This window comes from Entelurus aequoreus, linkage group LG04, assembly GCF_033978785.1.
Source record: "Entelurus aequoreus isolate RoL-2023_Sb linkage group LG04, RoL_Eaeq_v1.1, whole genome shotgun sequence".
Classification (NCBI taxonomy): domain Eukaryota; kingdom Metazoa; phylum Chordata; class Actinopteri; order Syngnathiformes; family Syngnathidae; genus Entelurus; species Entelurus aequoreus.
The window spans coordinates 52,883,793-52,890,067 of record NC_084734.1 but is presented as its reverse complement, the minus strand read 5'-3'; the positions used below and the strand labels follow the sequence as shown (position 1 = coordinate 52,890,067).

Sequence of the window (6,275 nt, the reverse complement as noted above, 5' to 3'; positions counted from 1 at the left end):
CATAGTTATACTTCACCGAGATAAAAGCATGTTTTATTGTAAGTTTATGAGTTAGAGCAGTGGTCCCCAACCTTTTTGTAACTGCGGACCGATCAACGCTTGAAAATTTGTTCCAAGGACTGATGGGGATTAAAAAAAAATTTAAAAATTTAAAAAAATATATATATATTTTTTGTCATTAAGAAATACAATCATGCGTGCTTACAGACTGTATCCCTGCAGACTGTGTTGATCTATATTGATATATAATGTAGGAACCAGAAATATTAATAACAGAAAGAAACAACCCTTTTGTGCGAATGAGTGTGAATGGGTGTAAATGGGGAGGGAGGTTTTTTGGGTTTGTGCACTAATTGTAAGTGTATCTTGTGTTTTTGATGTTGGTTTAATAAAAATCTATATATTTTTTTTTTATTTGTATTTTTTATTTTTTTAAATTAATTTCTTGTGCGGCCGGGTACCAATCGATCCACGGACCGGTAACGGGCCGCGGCTCGGTGGTTGGGGACCACTGAGTTAGAGTATATTGAGAATTATCATTTTCAAAACTAAACTTCAGAACGACTCAATTGCATGCTTCCAGACACAGCCGCACACATTCTAGGTACCAAACATGGCGCCTCTCGTTTAGTTGTCCATACTCTCACTATACAAGGCTTTGAACTGACCCCGAGTCGTGTATAAGGAGAGTATGTCCAACTCTGTTTCAGACGATCTCCTCAATGATTGGTCAAAAGCACTCACATGACTACAGGGCGCCATGACTGTTACCAACAGCTGATGCTATGTGTTTGCGGCGCTTCCTCGTTAAGTTTTTCTATGTGTAAAAATACCCTTTTGTGCAGCCAGTGCCGGCCCAAGCCTCCATGGGGCCCTAAGCAAAATTTGATTTTGGGGCCCTCTATTTCTGCCAATAATATTGATTGTTGATCATTCACACACTTACTATAAACTCATTGTGGCTCTGACAGTGTTGTTTATATTATCCTATTGTCAGCCTGGTATGTCTTTACAAATGACATGTCATTTATAAAGATATGGGGGTGGCCCAGTTAAGAACATAAATAATACCAATGAATGAACGAATGATGTCCAGAGTGCCACATCCATCCATTTTCTACCGCTTGTCCCTTTTTGGGATCGCAGGGGGTGCTGGAGCCTATCTCAGCTGCATTCGGGCGGAAGGCGGGGTACACCCTGGACAAGTCGCCACCTCATCGCAGGGCCAACACAGATAGACAGACAACATTCACACTCACATTCACACACTAGGGCCAATTTAGTGTTGCCAATCAACCTATCCCCAGGTGCATGTTTTTGGAGGTGGGAGAAAGCCGGAGTACCCGGAGGGAACCCACGCAGTCACGGGGAGAACATGCAAACTCCACACAGAAAGATCCCGAGCCTGGGATTGAACTCACGACCTTCGTATTGTGAGGCACATGCACTAACCCCTGTACCACCGTGCTGCCCATATGCCACATATGGTTCCTAATCTTAAAATGTAGAAAACATTCAGCTTCAAGAGTGGCCTGGGGTTGAACAGTCCAAGTGATAAAGCTTTGTATTTACAGTGAAAGTGTCATCTTGTCTCATCAGTCTTGTACATATTAGTCTTTAATTACTAGTTTATATTTTTAGTTAATTGTTCATATTTAATGTTTACTTTGTACAAAGAGAGCGCAGTCTACTGAAGTTAAATTCCATGTGTGTTAAACATAACTGGACAATAAAGCTGATTCTGATTCACTTTATTATTGCACCTATGTTGACCCAATCCCGCTGTCCCTCGGCTGCCAGTTTTAAGGAGTTTTTGGAAAATAATTTGCAGCAAAAGCAATAGACTGCATCTTTACTTATTGAATAAGTCAGCCAGCTACGCTTGACTTTTTCCCCATTGACTAGCTGTCTGTAGGTATAATGATAATGAAAACTTCGGCCATCATGCCGTTTGGGGAATGAAAAGTTCTCCTTAATAGACAGTGGTCCTCTGATCACCTGCTCAGTCCTGTCTGAATCTGAGAGGAAAGAAGGCCACTCAGCTGGGTCAACTGGCGGAGCTGATGATGGTCCATGGTGTGAAGGGGACGTTGTGGTGGAAGTTGCTGAGGAAGTGACCAAACAAAGACAATGACTAAAAAAGAAGGACCTACAAGGTCATTAAATTGCACTGTTGGACATAATTATTAATCTCAGAGTGTTCTGCAGTACAATGAGCAATTATAAAGGGTGTTTTGCAGTTAACTTACTAGATAAATCAGCTGTGGTTTCAGACATGGAGGGGACAGTGGGCACAGAGGATGGAGGTGTGTGAGAGAGCACTGTAGAGGATGGAGATGGACCTAAGATGAAATACATACATACATACATACATACATACATATAGACACACATATTAATGAGATACTTTGACTATATTAATTTCCCTTCAGGTGTAATGTTTATACTAAGAAATTAAATGTATACTGTATGGTGACAGTCTTTTCCTCACCTGATTCATCACTCACAGTTGAGCCTGAGGATGTGGACTGGCTCTGAGCTGATTCTGTGCCTCCAAAGTATTTTAACAATGCTCCTGGGGAAGTTTCACATAACTTATGAGTTGATGTAAAAAATAATGTTTATTTTACTCACATAAATTACCGTGCTCTGCTGCAAACAATTTGTGCTAACAACATATCTCACTAGTAACCTGATGCTAAAAACATATTGCTAGCACCGCGCTAGCTAGCTGACGTCACCTAGCTAAAGCTAATTACAGCTACAAATCTCTTTGATAAACTTTTTATTACCAAGTCATGCAAACATACCTTTATCATGGCAATTTTTCTCCTCTTCCACTTTCTTCTCCTTCCTTTTTTCTGCACCTGAAGGATATGTCCTTTTTTGTGACATTGTTTTGCCTCTAGCTGCGCTTTTGATGCCCAGTGCGCACTGGCATTGCACGGCAGGCGGCAAACGTCACAGGTGCAGTAGAGGCAGCTTAAAGAGAGGCAGGAAGAATCACTAGGCCTAGATCAGCAGCAGCACTCTGTTGACCTAAAATTGTGTTTTTGTACAATAATATATCTTTGATCATTTAGAAATCATCAGTCAGACTCGTACATGCAAAAAATAAAAATACACATTTTTTGTTAATTGCTTTGCGCCTATAACAATCCGGATGGTACTTTTCCTCTTTGGTCCGGAGGACACGACGTCCACAGTTTCCAAAAACTATTTGAAATGTGGACTCGTCAGACCACAGAATACTTTTCCACTTTGTATCAGTCCATCTTAGATGAGCTCAGGCCCAGCGAAGCCGACGGCGTTTCTGGGTGTTGTTGATAAACGGTTTTCGCCTTGCATAGGAGAGTTTTAACTTGCATTTACAGATGTAGCGACCAACTGTGGTTACTGACAGTGGGTTTCTGAAGTGTTCCTGAGCCCATGTGGTGATATCCTTTACACACTGATGTCGCTTGTTGATGCAGTACAGCCTGAGGGATCGAAGGTCACGGGCTTAGCTGCTTACGTGCAGTGATTTCTCCAGATTCTCTGAACCCTTTGATGATATTATGGACCGTAGATGGTGAAATCCCTAAATTCCTTGCAATAGCTGGTTGAGAAAGGTTTTTCTTAAACTGTTCAACAATTTGCTCACGCATTTGTTGACAAAGTGGTGACCCTTGCCCCATCCTTGTTTGTGAATGACTGGGCATTTCATGGAATCTACTTGTATACCCAATCATGGCACCCACCTGTTCCCAATTTGCCTGTTCACCTGTGGGATGTTCCAAATAAGTGTTTGATGAGCATCCCTCAACTTTATCAGTATTTATTGCCACCGTTCCCAACTTCTGTGTCACGTGCTGCTGTCATGAAATTCTAAAGTTAATGATTATTTGCACAAAAAAAAAATGTTTATCAGTTTGAACATCAAATATGTTGTCTTTGTAGCATATTCAACTGAATATGGGTTGAAAATGATTTGCAAATCATTGTATTCTGTTTATATTTACATCTAACACAATTTCCCAACTCATATGGAAACGGGGTTTGTATAATACATTTTTTATTTTTTTATTTTGCAGAAAAACAAAACATTTAAAAAGGGTTGTGTATGATTAAGGCTATATTGAGGCCCCTAAGCAGAATTTTATTCCTGATACAAGTCTGACTGGCGTCGTACTGCGACTGCCTTACAAGCCAAACGATATGCTCACTGTAGAACAGTGAGAATGTTTGGGGAAATATTCCATTATTTTCTGATCAGTGACATAGCAAGAAGGATCTGGGAATTAATTTGCGTAGGAATTTTATTAGAAGTGCCTTGTCATTCATTAACATTTGACATGCGCCTTTTTATGCAACAAGGGGCCCCCCTACTGTAAAGTAAAATAAGGTTTAGCCAATCAGTGGCCATAATACTGAACAGCATGCTCTCATTAGTTTGGTCTCATCTAATGGCCATTATTACTGTAGTATTGATATATTCTATTTATTTAACACATTTTTGGGCTTAATTTAGGCCATTAAAAAGGTAGAATATACTTTTTTTAAATATTACGAAGCACAATGTGGCGAGGGACAATTCCTTTAGTAGCCTTTACAACAACAGTAAATAGACCTACTCCTTCTCTTCCTTGTAAAATGACCAGCTGGTTCCTGAAATGCTGTCGAGTTATTTATAAACGTACACGTTGTCAAGCAGAATGTTGTCATTCTCCACATGCTGAGGGAACAAACCAAGAATTACAGCATGGATCCTAATTTGTCTCATAATAATAAAAATGCATTTTCTTTGTTTTTGGATTCTCACTTCTCCTCAGAAGGATAGAATCTTCCACTTTGGTTCAAACAGAATGTGTAAACAAAGCAGCAGGGTAACAATATTGATAAATGTCGTCCGGTTGTCACCTCCTGTCACAAGCATTGATGTCAGTCTGCAAAGCTTTTTTTCCATCAAAATCATCCTCTACAGCTTTTATAATCACCTTCAAAAAGGGATATGGCAGTGAAGTGTTGAAAAAATCTTCTGTAAATGTAATGGAGTGTTAAGCATAATGTATTTATCATGCAAAAGTAAGAAATCATTCTTGACTGTTAACAACTTGTGAACGATGGGAGTCGTTTGTGCTCAGCTGTGGTGGAACACTTCATCTACTTGGCCAAGCCTGCCCACCCATCACATACAAGTACTTCAACGTACTTGATGAGGTGACATTGTTCTCGCTCTGTGAGGCTGTGGGAAGGTACCGGAAGTATTTACTGTATGGTAAAACTATTCAACTGGCAGCACTGGGGCCAAATCCGGCACGTGAATGACTCCATGCCGGCTCCCATGTTCATTTCAAGACTTGGGAGACAAACATTTTTGCAGCAACTTTCTAAAAACACTAGTGCTCCTGTTGTACAGAGGAACTTGGACTACTGTAAACACATTGGCAGATCTTTGTATTGACATTTTAACCTTGCTAATAAACCTAGAACACTGGGGACCAAACTTGTGATTTACATAACCGAGGCGTTCCTCAAGGAACCTGTATAAGTCCTCTACTTTTTGGCAGATGCACATGTTTTGTGTTGCTGTAGCTTGTTTACTTCAGTCATTTGTTCAACTTCTTCAGTTATACTAGTTGTGTTCCTCAATGTTCCATTTTAAGTCCTCTCTTTTTCATCATTTAGGCCAGGGGTCACCAACGCGGTGCCCGCGGGCACCAGGTAGCCCGTAAGGACCAGACGAGTCGCCCGCTGGCCTGTTCTAAAAATAGCTCAAATAGCAGCACTTACCAGTGAGCTGGCATTTACAGAGAAAAAAAGTGCTGCACTTTCCCTCTGTGCAGATGGTGCTGAAAGACAATGCTTCTGCATCTGAGGCTTTTGACAAAGTTGCAGAAAAGTACTCTCAGGTCATTAACAGAGTTGGGCAAGAGTTTGAGGACAGGTTTTGTGACCTGGATCAGCTTGAGCCATGTGTGTCGTTCATTTCTAATCCTTTCATGAACATGGACATATCATGCATTGCTGAGCAGTTGAGTGCAACATTCAGCCTGGATGCTGAACAGGTGGAGATTGAAATTGTAACACTGCAAAATGACCTCCACCTCAAAGCCCACCAGGCTGCACCAAACTTTTGGTGCCTTGTTGACACAGAAAAGTACAGTGGTGTATGCGCAGCAGCTATGAAAGTTGCAAGCCTGTTTGGTTCAACTTATCTTTGTGAATCAGCCTTTTCTGACATACTTCATCAAGAACAAACACAGAACACACCTCGCTGATGCACATCTGTAAGA

The 6,275-nt window shown here is 40.8% G+C and overlaps 1 long non-coding RNA gene across 1 annotated transcript; it reads right to left on the bottom strand.

Annotated features, from left to right (window-relative positions):
- Positions 1–1,877: 1,877 nt before the first annotated feature.
- Positions 1,878–2,536, bottom strand: LOC133648827 (uncharacterized). Its single transcript, XR_009825936.1, has 3 exons — positions 2,492–2,536; positions 2,250–2,342; positions 1,878–2,105 (listed from the first exon to the last, which is right to left on the bottom strand). It is a non-coding gene; the product is annotated as an uncharacterized LOC133648827 (long non-coding RNA).
- Between the last annotated feature and the right edge of the window lie 3,739 nt (positions 2,537–6,275).